The following is a 15,484-nucleotide window of genomic DNA, read 5'->3' as shown; positions in this document are numbered from 1 at the left end:
GAAAGCTGAAAGTCTGATCTTCAACTGCATCTGAATTGTTTTGTTTAAAATTCATTGTGGCAATGTCTATAACCAAAATTAGAAAAATGTTGTCTATGTCCAAATATATATGGCCCTAACTGTATAAAATATAAAACTGCCATGCAGTGTCCAAATAATCTTACCATACAATGTTGAACAGTCTACAGTATGCTAAAGTTCATGGCTGTCCAGGACAGTAAATGGGTTAATTATGACCCATTTAAAGTGCAAAAGGTGTAGAAATTTAGTGATATGGTTTAGTTGGTGGAATGGATCCAATGAGCCAGGTGGATACAAAGTGGATCCATTGGTCAGGGTGAACACACACAGAACAAGGGTGATAGTACTACAGTGAGGACCTGACTTTGCTAGACAGAAAGCAAGTAAATAGAGCAGGACAGACTAGAAGCCAGAGAGCCAGGAGGGTAGACAAACATGGGAGAGCAGATAAAGTGTTAAACCGAAGGTCTAAACCAGGATGTAGATGCTGGTTGAACAGTTTCTAAATAACAGTTTGTAATGCTTACAGCAGACGATGGGTTAATCAGCAGGTCTGATAAGCAGTAGAAACACAGGAGTTTGAAAGGCGATTGCAGCTGAAAAAACTGGATGATGGAATACTTCAAGTCAAATGGTAAATTAACACAACACTGAATACACAGTCAGACACCAATTGTGTGTCAAAGTCGACCTTTGAAGCCCTTGGGCAATGATATCCGAGAGGTATGCCAAGGCATTTGTGAAATTCGATGTGGAAGTAGCGATCATGCTATTATAGAATTTTGGATATTTAGATGAGGAAGACCTGTGAAAACTCAGACTTCAAGGTTTAAAGGCAGATTTAAGGGACTCAGAAAGAGGATAGGAGGGATTCAATGACTGGATGTCCTTGAGGACTGAAATGTCCATGAAGAATGGGAAATCTTGAAAAATTAGATTCTCAATCACAATCGATAACAATCTCTAAAAAAGGGAAGAATAGGAAGCATTTAAGGAAACCAGGATGCATGAACACAAAACTTAAACACATGCTAAAAAGTAGGAAAGAAATGTTTCTCAAATGGAAAGAGGGAGGCATATCTAAAGAAGAATATAATGCTGTTTGCAGAACCTTTGGGCACGCATCGGATTAGTTAAAGCCGATAATGAAATAAGGCTTGCAAGAGATGTCAAAAGCAATAAGAAAGGATTTTGGGGATATGTCAAAAGTAAAAGAAAAGTCATAGATGCTATAGGAGTTTTACAGAATGAAAATGGTAGAGTGATAAAAAATTATGTTGAGAAGACCGAACTTTTAAATTTGTATTTTCCATCCATGTTCTCTCAGAAAGTAAATGTAACATCAACTGACCTTCACTGTACTAAGGGTACCGTCACACTATACGATTTACCTACGATCACGACCAGCGATACGACCTGGCCGTGATTGTTGGTAAGTCGTAGTGTGGTCACTGGAGAGTTATCACACAGACAGCTCTCCAGCGACCAACGATGCCGAGGTCCCCGGGTAACCAGGGTAAACATCGGGTTACTAAGCGCAGGACCGCGCTTAGTAACCCGATGTTTACCCTGGTTACCAGCGTAAAAACAAACAAACAGCACATACTTACATTCCGGTGTCTGTCCCTTGCCGTCTGCTTCCCGCACTCACTGACTGCCGGCCATAAAGTGAAAGCACAGCACAGCAGTGAAGTCACCGCTGTGCTGTGCTTTCACTTTACGGCCAGCAGTCAGTGAGTGTGGGAAGCAGACGGCAAGGGACCTGACGGACACCGGAATGTAAGTATGTGCTTACATTTACGCTGGTAACCAGGGTAAACATCGGGTTACTAAGCGCTGTCCTGCGCTTAGTAATTCGATGTTTACCCTGGTTACAAGCGAATGCATCGCTAGATCGGTGTCACACACACCGATCTAGCGATGACAGCGGGAGATCCAGCGACGAAAGAAAGTTCCAAACGATCTGCTACGACGTACGATTCTCAGCAGGATCCCTGATCGCTGCTGCGTGTCAGACACAGCGATATCGTAACGATATCGCTGGAACGTCACGAATCGTACCGTCGTAGCGATCGAAATGGCACTGTGTGACGGTACCCTAAGAATCCACACTATCTATAAACAGAAAGATAGTGAGGAAATACTTACTAACATAAATGAATTCAAGTTTCCTAATCCAGATGAATTAAATCCATAGGGTTCTGAAGCAGAAAGCAGAGGAAATTATTTAACCACTCTCTATAATCTTTGAAAATTCTTGGAGAACAGGATAAGTCCCAGAAGACTGGAGAAGACCAAATATCCCTATCTTCAAAATTGGAAGGTGGTGGACCCAGGGAACTATAGGCCTGTGAGCCTTACTTCTATACTAGGAAAGATCTTTGAACAAATTATTAAACAACATGTATGCAAGTACCTGGATGAGAATGAAGTGATTAACCAGACTTAGCATGGGTTTGTAACTAATAAGTCATGTCAGACTAACTTACTTTATAACAGAATCACTGACTGGGTGGATCAGGGAGGCGCGGTAGATATAGTATATCCTGAATTCAGCAACTCATTTGAAAAAGTATCTCACACAATCCTTATTGAAAAAATGACCAGCTATGGAATGGACAATGCAAGTGTTAGGTGGATTCATAACTTTTAGTGATTGGACTCAAAGAGTGGTCATAAATGGTTGCACATCCAGTTGGAAAAATGTTTCAAGTGGGGTACCACAGAGCTCTGTCCTGGGCCATGTGTTGCTCAACATCTTTATCAATTATTTAAATGAAGGAATTGAAGGTAAACTGATTATATTTGCTGATGACACAAAGCTAGGAGGGATAGCTAATACTACAGATGAATCGCTGAATAGGAGGATTTGTGGGTTATGATCCGCGCTGCCAGCTCGTCCAGAACAGACAAAATGTACAATTGAACAGTGGTTTATTCTACGCATTTCAGAGTGCATATGACTCCTTCTTCAGGATATTACCACAAAAAATGAAAAAATCATATACAGAATGAGAGAAATAGAACTAAGCAATAGCACTTGTGGAAAAGATTTGGGCATAATAATGGATCACAGACTGAACATGAGTTAACAGTGTGATGCAGCAGCAAAGCAGAAAATAGGCAAACGCAATTCTGAGTTGCATTAACAGAAGCATACAGTCTAGATCACGCGAAGTCATTATTGCCCTCTACTCCTCTTTGGTCAGACCTCATCTGGAATACTGTGTCCAGTTCTGGGTAACACAATATAAAAATTGGAGCAGAGAAGAGCGACCCAGAATGGTGACTGGTCTGCAAACAATGTCCTATGAGGAACTGTTAGAGAATTTAGGAATGTTTAGATTGCAAAAGAGAAGACTGAGAGGAGACTTAATAGCTGTCTACAAATATTTCAAGGGCTATAATAGTGTAGAGGGATCAGTTTTATTCTCATTTACACAAAGAACACTAGAAGTGATGGGAATAAACTGAAATGGAGAAGATACAGATTAGATATTAGAAAAAAAACTTTTTGACAGTGAGTTTTCCTTCAATGGAAGTCTTCAAACAGAGGTGGACAGACATCTGTCTGAGATGGTTTAGTGAATTCTAAATTGAGCAGGGGGTTGGACCAGATTAGGCTACTTTCACACATCAGGTTTTATGCATCAGGCACAATCCAGCGAATGTTGGAAAAACTGGATCCGGCGCAGATTGTGAAAAACTGATGCGACAGATCCGGCTAGATTATTGGATAAAAAAAATTTTGGATCATTCTCATTTAAAAAAAAAATGGAATCCATCATTTTCCAGATCCGGCACCTTCTGGCTCCCATAGACTTCCATTCTAGCAAACAGCCGGCGCTTCCGGCTTTTTCGCCGGAGACAAAAAATGTTGCAATAGACGTTTTTTCAAGAAACCGGAAACAGCAGGATCCAGCAAAAAAATGGACAAAACGCAAGGTCATTAGATGCAATCCGGCACTAATACAAGTCTATGGGAAAAAAAAAACGGATCCGGCGGCAACATTCGCCGGTTCCGGTTTTTTTAAAAATTAGCTGGATTGAGCCTGACGTTGAAAACCTGATGTGTGAAAGTAGTCTAAGTTAAAGGGTGGCTGCCACAGAGGAAGAATATATAACTCTTTACATGCTCCTTTTCAGATTGGTTCTGGGGTCCATTCCAAGAGAAGATCTCAAACTAATGTCTGCCCTGAGAAATTGTCCAGTTTACCACATACTAAAATGACTCTAGTTGGTATTTATAGACATTCATATACAAAGTGCAATAAAATCCTCATTACATCGAGTTTTGATAGCAATGGTCTGCCTAGGAAGACTAGCCTTCAAGCAAATATCATTTGCAATGGCAATGTGTCTTTTTTATGTCTGACTAACAGGATATTAGACATACTGTTCATCAGATAGCTGCATGTCAACTCCCTGGAGTCCTCGTAAGATTTGGTCATTACATGAGTCAGTGATGTGCCTATTAGCTAATGAACTGATATGCTACATTCTGATTATACCGGAACGCATTATGGTTGTACCCACTGTGTGTAAGTGGTGGTGCAGACATCTTCATTTAAGCTAAAAGGTTGAAAAATTCGGACCTCATATTAGATATCCAGTCAACTCGGCTCTCTTCAGATTCCCCATGAGGTGACACACTCATCAGGTTCTTTATCATATTCCTTGATAGTCATTGGAATATATTGAAACCAGTGAAAGGCTTACTCTGACTAAAGCTGGATTCACGCATCCATATTTATCAGGCCGAGTACAGACTGCGATGCGTGGACCTGTCACTGGTTTCCTGAAGAAAAAAAATATCCAGCTAAGGGAGCTTAGCCTCCAGAAACGCGTTGAGATTCTTACCCATATGGTTTGTGCTGAAGTTTGTATCCTCCATGTTTAACCCCTTTACCCCAAAGGGTGGTTTGCACGTTAATGACCAGGCCAATTTTTACAATTCTGACCACTGTCCCTTTATGAGGTTATAACTCTGGAACGCTTCAATGCATCCTAGTGATTCTGACAATGTTTTCTCGTGACATATTGTACTTCATGACAATGGTAAAAATTATTTGATAGTACCTGCGTTTATTTGTGAAAAAAACGGAAATTTGGCGAAAATTATGAAAATTTCGCAATTTTCCAACTTTGAATTTTTATGCAATTAAATCACAGAGATATGTCACACAAAATACTTAATAAGTAACATTTCCCACATGTCTACTTTACATCAGCACAATTTTGGAACCAAAATTTTTTTTTGTTAGGGAGTTATAAGGGTTAAAAGTTGACCAGCAATTTCTCATTTCTACAACACCATTTTATTTTAGGGACCACATCTCATTTGAAGTCATTTTGAGGGGTCTATATGATAGAAAATACCCAAGTGTGACACCATTCTAAAAACTACACCCCTCAAGGTGCTCAAAACCATATTCAAGAAGTTTATTAACCCTTCTGGTGCTTCACAGGAATTTTTTGAATGTTTAAATAAAAATGAACATTTAACTTTTTTTCACAAAAAATGTAATTCAGCTCCAATTTGTTTTATTTTACCAAGGGTAACAGGAGAAAATGGACCCCAAACATTGTTGTACAATTTGTCCTGAGTATGCCAATACCCCACATGTGGGGGTAAACCACTGTTTGGGCGCATGGCAGAGCTCGGAAGCGAAGGAGTGCCATTTGACTTTTCAATGCAAAATTGACTGGAATTGAGATGGGACGCCATGTTTCGTTTAGAGAGCCCCTGATGTGGCTAAACATTGAAACCCCCCACAAGTGACACCATTTTGGAAAGTAGACCCCCTAAGGAACTTATCTAGAGGTGTGGTGAGCACTTTGACCCACCAAGTGCTTCACAGAAGTTTATAATGTAGAACCATAAAAATAAAAAATCATATTTTTTCACAAAAATTATCTTTTTGCCCCCAATTTTTTATTTTCCCAAGGGTAAGATAAGAAATTGGACCCCAAAAGTTGTTGTACAATTTGTCCTAGGTACGCGGATACCCCATATGTGGGGGTAAACCACTGTTTGGGTGGATGGGAGAGCTCGGAAGGGAAGGAGCGCCGTTTGACTTTTCAAAGCAAAATTGACAGGAATTGAGATGGGACGCCATGTTGCGTTTGAAGAGCCACTGATGTGCCTAAACATTGAAACCCCCCACAAATGACACCATTTTGGAAAGTAGACCCCCTAAGGAACTTATCTAGAGGTGTGGTGAGCACTTTGACCCACCAAGTGCTTCACAGAAGTTTATAATGCAGAGCCGTAAAAATAAAACAAAATTTTTTTCCCACAAAAATTATTTTTTTAGCCCCCAGTTTTGTATTTTCCTGAGGGTAACAGGAGAAATTGGACCCCAAAATTTGTTGCCCAACTTGTCCTGAGTGCGATGATACACCATATGTGGGGGGAACCACTGTTTGGGCACATGGGAGGGCTCAGAAGGGAAGGAGTGCCATTTGTATGCAGACTTAGATGGAATGGTCTGCAGGTGTCACATTGCGTTTGCAGAGCCCCTAATGTACCTAAACAGTAGAAACCCCCCACAAGTGACACCATTTTGAAAAGTAGACCCCCTTAGGAACTTATCTAGATGTGTGCTGAGTGCTTTGACCCACCAAGGGCTTCACAGAAGTTTATAATGGAGAGCCGTAAAAATAAAACAAAAATTTTTTCCCACAAAAATTATTTTTTAGCCCCCAGTTTTGTATTTTTCCGAGGGTAAAAGGAGAAATTCGACCCCACAATTTGTTGTCCAATTTGTCCTGAGTGCGCTGATACCCCATATGTGGGGGGGAACCACTGTTTGGGCGCATGGGAGGGCTCGGAAGGGAAGGAGCTCCATTTGGAATGAGGACTTAGATGGAATGGTCTGCAGGTGTCACATTGCATTTGCAGAGCCCCTAATGTACCTAAACAGTAGAAACCTCCCACAAGTGACACCATTTTGGAAACTAGACCCCCTAAGGAACTCATCTAGATGTGTTGTGATAGCTTTGAACCCCCAAGTGTTTCACTACAGTTTGTAACGCAGAGCCGTGAAAATTAAAAAAAAAAATCTTTCCCCCCAAAATTATTTTTTAGCCCCCAGTTTTGTATTTTCCCGAGGGTAAGAGGAGAAATTCGACCCCAAATGTTGTTGTCCAATTTGTCCTGAGTACGCTGATACCCCGTATGTTGGGGGAAACCAACGTTTGAGCGCATGGCAGAGCTCGGAAGGGAAGGAGCGCCATTTGGAATGCAGACTTAGATGGAATGGTCTGCAGACGTCACATTGCGTTTGCAGAACCCCTAATGTACCTAAACAGTAGAAACCCCCCACAAGTGACCCCATATTGGAAACTAGACCCCCCAGGGAACTAATCTAGATGTGTTGTGAGAACTTTGAACCCCCAAGTGTTTCACTACAGTTTATAACGCAGAGCCGTGAAAATAAAAAATCTTTTTTTTTCCCACAAAAAATATGTTTTAGCCCCGAGTTTTGTATTTTCCCAAGGGTAGCAGGAGAAATTGGACCCCAAAAGTTGTTGTCCTATTTGTCCTGAGTACGCTGATACCCCATATGTTGGGGTAAACCCCTGTTTGGGCACACGGGAGAGCTCGGAAGGGAAGAAGCACTGTTTTACTTTTTCAACGCAGAATTGGCTGGAATTGAGATCGGACGCCATGTCGCGTTTGGAGAGCCCCTGATGTGCCTAAACAGTGGAAACCCCCCAATTATAACTGAAACCCTAATCCAAACACATCCCTAACCCTAATCCCAACAGTAACCCTAACCACACCTCTAACCCTGACACACCCCTAACCCTAATCCCAACCCTATTCCCAACCGTAAATGTAATCTAAACCCTAACTGTAACTTTAGCCCCAACCCAAACTGTAGCCCTAGCCCTAACCCTAGCCCTAACCCTAGCCCTAACCCTAACCCTAGCCCTAGCCCTAACCCTAGCCCTAACCCTAACCCTAGCCCTAACCCTAGCCCTAACCCTAACCCTAGCCCTAACCCTAGCCCTAACCCTAGCCCTAACCCTAACCCTAGCCCTAACCCTAGCCCTAACCCTAGCCCTAGCCCTAACCCTAGCCCTAACCCTAGCCCTAACCCTAGCCCTAACCCTAGCCCTAACCCTAGCCCTAACTCTAACCCTAGCCCTAATGGGAAAATGGAAATAAATACATTTTTTTAATTTTTCCCTAACTAAGGGGGTGATGAAGGGGGGTTTGATTTACTTTTATAGCGGGTTTTTTAGCGGATTTTTATGATTGGCAGCCGTCACACACTGAAAGACGCTTTTTATTGCAAAAAATATTTTTTGCGTTACCACATTTTGAGAGCTATAATTTTTCTATATTCTGGTCCACAGAGTCATGTGAGGTCTTGGTTTTTGCGGGACGAGTTGATGTTTTTATTGGTAACATTTTCGGGCACGTGACATTTTTTGATCGCTTTTTATTCCGATTTTTGTGAGGCAGAATGACCAAAAACCAGCTATTCATGAATTTCTTTTGGGGGAGGCGTTTATACCGTTCCGCGTTTGGTAAAATTGATGAAGCAGTTTTATTCTTCGGGTCAGTACGATTACAGCGACACCTCATTTATATCATTTTTTTATGTTTTGGCGCTTTTATACGATAAAAACTATTTTATAGAAAAAATAATTATTTTTGCATCGCTTTATTCTCAGTACTATAACTTTTTTATTTTTTTGCTGATGATGCTGTATGGCAGCTCTTTTTTTGCGGGACAATATGACGCTTTCAGCGGTACCATGGTTAGTTATATCTGTCTTTTTGATCGCGTGTTATTCCACTTTTTGTTCGGCGGTATGATTATCAAGCGTTGTTTTTTGCCTCGTTTTTTTTTTTTTTTTCTTACGGTGTTTACTGAAGGGGTTAACTAGTGGGCCAGTTTTATAGGTCGGGCCGTTACGGACGCGGCGATACTAAATATGTGTACTTTTATTGTTTTTTTTTTATTATTTAGATAAAGAAATGTATTTATGGGAATAATATTTTTATTTTTTTTTCATTATTTTGGAATATTTTTTTTTATTTTTTTTTACACATTTGAAATTTTTTTTTTTTACTTTTTTACTTTGTCCCAGGGGGGGACATCACAGATCAGTGATCTGACAGTTTGCACAGCACTCTGTCAGATCACTGATCTGATAGGAGTGCAGGCTGCTTCACAGTGCCTGCTCTGAGCAGGCTCTGTGAAGCCACCTCCCTCCCTGCAGGACCCGGATCCGCGGCCATCTTGGATCCGGGGCTGGAGGGAGCAGGGAGGGAGGTGAGACCCTCGCAGCAACGCGATCACATCGCGTTGCTGCGGGGGGCTCAGGGAAGCCCGCAGGGAGCCCACTCCCTGCGCGGTGCTTCCCTGTACCGCCGGCACATCGCGATCATCTTTGATCGCGGTGTGCCAGGGGTTAATGTGCCGGGGGCGGTCCGTGACCGCTCCTGGCACATAGTGCCGGATGTCAGCTGCGATAAACAGCTGACACCCGGCCGCGATCGGCGGCGCTCCCCCCGTGAGCGCTGCCGATCGCATATGACGTACTATTGCGTCCTTGGGAAGTAAAGCCCACCCCACATGGACGCAATAGTACGTCTAATGGCAGAAAGGGGTTAAGTTTGTGACTAAAGAAACTTTTTTTCACGGATTCGGTGAAGCCGGACATTTTTTTTCTTTTGGATTCTACACGCCTGGACACAGCGGGTCCGTGCTCCCGAAACTCAGCTTACGCATCACGGGTGAGCTGGTTTATATTCCTTCTCTTCACTGTTTTCCTGACCCTACCTTGTTCAGGTCAACTTAATAAAATACCTCAGAGGCAGAGTACACATGTAGACAGTAGTAAAAATAGTGTACAGTTTGTGATGGAAAAAGGTACCGTCACCACCACATGTGTACTTTGGACAAAAAATGGGACACATCGGCAAATGAATGATAAGGACAGAAGAAAAAAACAAATTCAAGAGCCCAGATTATATGAAACATATTATAACTTTATTTATATTACAGACATAATCAGGTACGGTAGGTAGGAGTAGGGACAAATATCTGGGGAAAAAATGGACACACCACAAGAGACAAGGCGAGAAGATGTAGTAAAAGTATATAAATAATAACAGCAAGATATAGATGTCATGCAATAAATAGTAAAGTGCCCATAAGCAAAGTTGCAGTCATACAGCCTGATAATATCAGTGTACTACGGGTGCATCTCACAAAATCAGAATATCATCAAAAAGGTAATTTATTTCAGTTCTTCAATACAAAAAGTTAAACTCATATATCATATAGAGTCATTACAAACAGAGTGATGTATTTCACGTGTTTATTTCTGTTAATGTTGATGATTATGGCTTACAGCCAATGAAAACCCAAAAGTCATTATCTCAGTAAATTAGAATACTTTATAACACCAGCTTGAAAAAATGATTTTAAAATCTGAAATGTTCCCCTACTGAAATGTATGTTCAGTAAATGCACTCAATACTTGGTCGGGGCTCCTTTGGCATCAATTACTGCATCAATACGGCGCAGCATGGAGGCGATCAGCTTGTGGCACTGCTGAGGGGTTATGGAAGCCCAGGTTGCTTTGATAGCAGCCTTCAGCTCGTCTGCATTGTTGGGTCTGGTGTCTCTCATCTTCCTCTTTACAATACTCCATAGATTCTCTATGGGGTTAAGGTCAGGCGAGTTTGCTGCCAATCAAGCTCAGTGATAATGTTGTTTTTAAACCAGGTATTGGTACTTTTGGCAGTGTGGACAGGTGCCAAGTCCTGCTGGAGAATAAAATAGTTCTCACCTTATTGATACTTACGTTTTGCACTAGGGCACTTTACTAAATGTTTGATATATCCACAAACGGTCAGCAAGGTATACTTAGGAGTGTTGTGAATACATATTTAATGAAATGGTTTTATTATCCAATAAGATATGGCAAACTATGGAGCCATTTAGATTTGGGCTTTTTTCATAATTAACCATGAGTAGGTAGTGGACTTATGCCTGTTCTCATGACATGAGGCATCCTTTTATTATTGTTGTTGAATTAGTGTATGAACTTTTGAAAATAATACAAATATTGATTATTTTATACATTCCTTTTCCTTCCATTACTATGGAGGTTTTTTTTGAAGCACTGTGATATCGGAGTGTGACCTGAGTGTGTTTAAAGACTAATATGTATACATTTCAATTTAAGGTGTACTTTTTATAGGCCTCACTCTCTCTGATGTGAGAAACTCCATTTCCAACCCATGTGGGTATACCACTAGGATTAAGGAAGTCTCACTCTCCACCTGTCCCAGACTCCTTGCATTGGGAATCTCTGATCAGACCCAGACTTGATCTAAGACATCTGCTGCCCCTGTAGTTGGGATCTCAATACTTTGCTGCTGTCTCTGGTGAGGTCACTATCTTCCAGATGCAAACTCTCTTATCCAAGGAGATCACATAACTCCAACAGCAACTAGTACATCCATGGCTCAGCCTCTCCAGTCACACTTCCACATTTCACTTCAGCTTTGTATAGCCTGCACTTTCTCAACAACTCCATTGATTCCTACAAATCTCTATCTCTTTGGTCTTTTCTTTTACTGCATCCTATGGAGGACCCAAACCATCCCCAATTTGGTTGGGCGATGTATGAGTGCCAACCAAACCTCTGTCCAAGTCCTACTCTGGGCGCCAAATGCTTGCTTTAAAAACCAGCCCATCCTCCTGGTGTGTTGCATCCACACAATCTACTTTAAAGGAGGCACTCCAGTTTTAAAGAGGGGCATGTCCTGTGCCCTGGGCATGGTTCATAGCCATGCAGCCATTTTATTTAGGGTTGCCAACACCAAATCGAGCCATAGACAAAGAGTAACTCAGAACTTAATTAATAATCTTTATTAATAATAAATAATCTTTATTTTTATATAGCGCTAACATATTCCGCAGCGCTTTACAGACATTATCATCGCTGTCCCCAATGGGGCTCACAATCTAAATTCCCTATCAGTATGTCTTTGGAATGTGGGAGGAAACCGGAGAACCCGGAGGAAACCCATGCAAACACGGAGAGAACATACAAACTCTTTGCAGATGTTGTCCTTGGTGGGATTTGAACCCAGGACTCCAGCGCTGCAGGGCTGCTGTGCTAACCACTGCGCCACCGTGCGTTGTCCATTGACCACAAGAAACCAAGATTGGGAATGATCAATTAAAAAGCTTTGTTTTCATTGATCATTCCCAATCTTGGTCTCTGGTGGTCAATGGAACAAATGGAGGTCTGAGTTACTGTTTGTCTATGGCTCGATTTGCTGTTGGTTACCCGAAAATAAAAATGGTGAAAATCCATAAATGGTGGCTGTGGCCTTCCATTCTTGGTCAAATATGGCGAGTGCTGGTGACTTTTCTACTGTTTTCTCTTGTCCTCTCCCCCACCAACTTAACAAAACAGAGCAAAAACTGTTTGCCTTGCACATAAATCTTATCTCTATAGAAGAAAAGCCCACTCTTGACTCTGAAGATCTACATTATATAATTCACAGAAGACACAGAACATGCCCTGTAGGGTTAAGTAAGGGATTTCCAAATGACATAATCTGTAGGCAGTTGTTTGCAGATCAGATTAGCTATTTTGCTGCCAAAAGGTTTCCGTAATCCCTTAGCGAAGCATGTGGTGCGCTGCAGGGGTTAAGCAGCTCTCTGCCACTTTCTATTTCAAAGATCATGTTCCGGCAATTATTTAGATGACATTTATTAAACATCAGCGAGCTCCAGGCACCTCCATTAGGGATCACAGTATTGGAATAAAAAAAAAAAAAAGTTGTGCTTCCAGCTAGAAATAGCCATCAGTAATCAGTCTCATTTCACGTACCCTTTTGAAAAACGAACAAATGAACGAAATAAATGAAACACAAAAGGAATCTGAATGAGTCGGATGGCGCGCGTCAGCAGTTCTACTCCAATGGGCACGACTAGCGTTTGGCAGCTGCAAATAATATCCCACCCACAAACAGCTCCATTAGGAACGTTCTGTGTTGTCAAACATTATAACCAGGAGCTGAGCTCGGGAAAATTATGAGGAATTCATCAGAAAGCAGATGACACGTTCTCTGTATTACAATAATAGATCATGAGCGAAAAGAGGAAAAAAAAAAGGAGGATGTATTTCCAGTTTCACGGATTCGATCCTATATCAAATAGAAACTTGGGAGCGGTTCTTAAAGAGGTTTTCCAGTAAAAAACAAAAATATATATATATATAATAAAAAAATAATTGTGCTTAACAGAGTTGTGTAACGATTGTCAGATATCACAACCGATATGTGGCAGCTTCAATTCCTGTTTTGATCTACATCAGCATACAGACCAGTGCTGTGTGAAGGGGCTGGCTTAGCTATTAAAATGAACAGCTGGCCTTCCCCCTTCGCACACCGCCATATGCAAACACAGGAAATTCATTCCTGTTTTGAGTACAGGACCACAAGTAAAGCTGTTAAACCCCAAGGGGAATACTTAATGGGTATCTGTCGCCGGGTTTCTGCTACCTAATGTGAGAGCAGCATGATGTAGAGACAGAGACCCTTATTCTAGTGATCTGTCACTTACTTGGCTGCTTGCTTTACTTTTTTATAAAATCATTGTTTTATCAACAAGAGATTATCACTAGAGGACTAGTAAGCCTGCTGCCAGGTAGTCCAACTGCGCCCCCACCACTGATTGGTTGCTTTCTGCTCATGCAAAGTGTGCACAGAAAGCTGCCAATCAGAGGTGTGGGCGGGGCCTATCCACAGCTCAGCATTTAGAGAACTGCTAGATCTGCGAAAACAGTTTTTAGTTAAAAGTGCTGCAACAAGTAAAGTGATACATCGCTGTGATCAGGGTCTTTTCTGCTGTCTGATGGGGGATCAAAATATTTCTTAGAATGTCTATATTCCCGTAGGAATGTTTAAACTCTGCCAACTAGCCTGATTAGAAGCTCCTCAGCGTCCCTCCTCCCTGTTGCTGCTGAGATCTCACACTGCTCAGTACAAGCTGCAGCTGTTAATCAAGCTGGGTGGATGCTGAATACACTAGGACTCATGAGCTTTCTCACTGTAAAACAGGACTCACAAAAGGTTCTGCCTAATATCAGGATTATACAGCCTTTCTCATTTCAAAATAAGTACACCAGCCTCATCAGTTCTAATATATCTATTTAATAATGTTTGCAGTTTGTATTTTCAAATATGGTCACGGATCTACTTTAAATGAATTTTCTAAATATTAATCACGTACCATAAGCGGGGGGAGTCCAGGAATATTGATATATGGATAAAGTCCCCGACTTCGGAATAAATTAATACTCCTTCTGCTGGAAACGTGTAATATCTGGCTGATTGTATTTTTTATATCTTGTGTTTTTATACTGTAGATTGGGTGGGTCTGTAGGTCCACCTCTAAAATTAAAGAAAACAGTTGCAAACCCTTTGTAACGTGGTGTCATGTGTAATAGCAGCCAGGGGACTGCAGAATTTTAATTAAAATTGATAGCTGAATGCACTTGATAAAAACATCTGTTTTCGTTGCAAAATCATTTACAGCAGCGTCAAACTTAAATCCCTCTGTCATTTCAAAAGCTTCAGCATTAATTATGTAGCGTTACATATAATGAAGAGCTGCTGGAGAGAAGGCAAGCCTTTCATTAGTAGCAGTTAGGGGCAATACCTAAAGCTCTTTGAAAAACAGCGGAATATAAAAACTCACCTTCAGGCCTACCAAGGGTTAAAAGGGTTGCCCAGGTGTAGGTATCTGATAGATTATCAATAGCAGATCGGTAGGGTCCGACACCCAGTGCCCCCCACCAATCAGGTTGCCCAGGTGTAGGTATCTGATAGATCATCAATAGCAGATCAGTAGGGTCCGACACCCAGTGCTCCCCACCAATCAGGTTGCCCAGGTGTAGGTATCTGATAGATCATCAATAGCAGATCGGTAGGGTCCGACACCCAGTGCCCCCCACCAATCAGGTTGCCCAGGTGTAGGTATCTGATAGATCATCAATAGCAGATCGGTAGGGTCCGACACCCAGTGCCCCCCACCAATCAGGTTGCCCAGGTGTAGGTATCTGATAGATCATCAATAGCAGATCAGTAGGGTCCGACACCCAGTGCCCCCCACCAATCAGGTTGCCCAGGTGTAGGTATCTGATAGATCATCAATAGCAGATCGGTAGGGTCCGACACCCAGTGCCCCCCACCAATCAGGTTGCCCAGGTGTAGGTATCTGATAGATCATCAATAGCAGATCGGTAGGGTCCGACACCCAGTGCCCCCCACCAATCAGGTTGCCCAGGTGTAGGTATCTGATAGATCATCAATAGCAGATCGGTAGGGTCCGACACCCAGTGCCCCCCACCAATCAGGTTGCCCAGGTGTAGGTATCTGATAGATCATCAATAGCAGATCAGTAGGGTCCGA

This window comes from Ranitomeya imitator, chromosome 4, assembly GCF_032444005.1.
Source record: "Ranitomeya imitator isolate aRanImi1 chromosome 4, aRanImi1.pri, whole genome shotgun sequence".
Taxonomy (NCBI): Eukaryota; Metazoa; Chordata; class Amphibia; order Anura; family Dendrobatidae; genus Ranitomeya; species Ranitomeya imitator.
The sequence above is the reverse complement of the archived record's forward strand: the minus strand, read 5'-3'. Positions refer to the sequence as shown.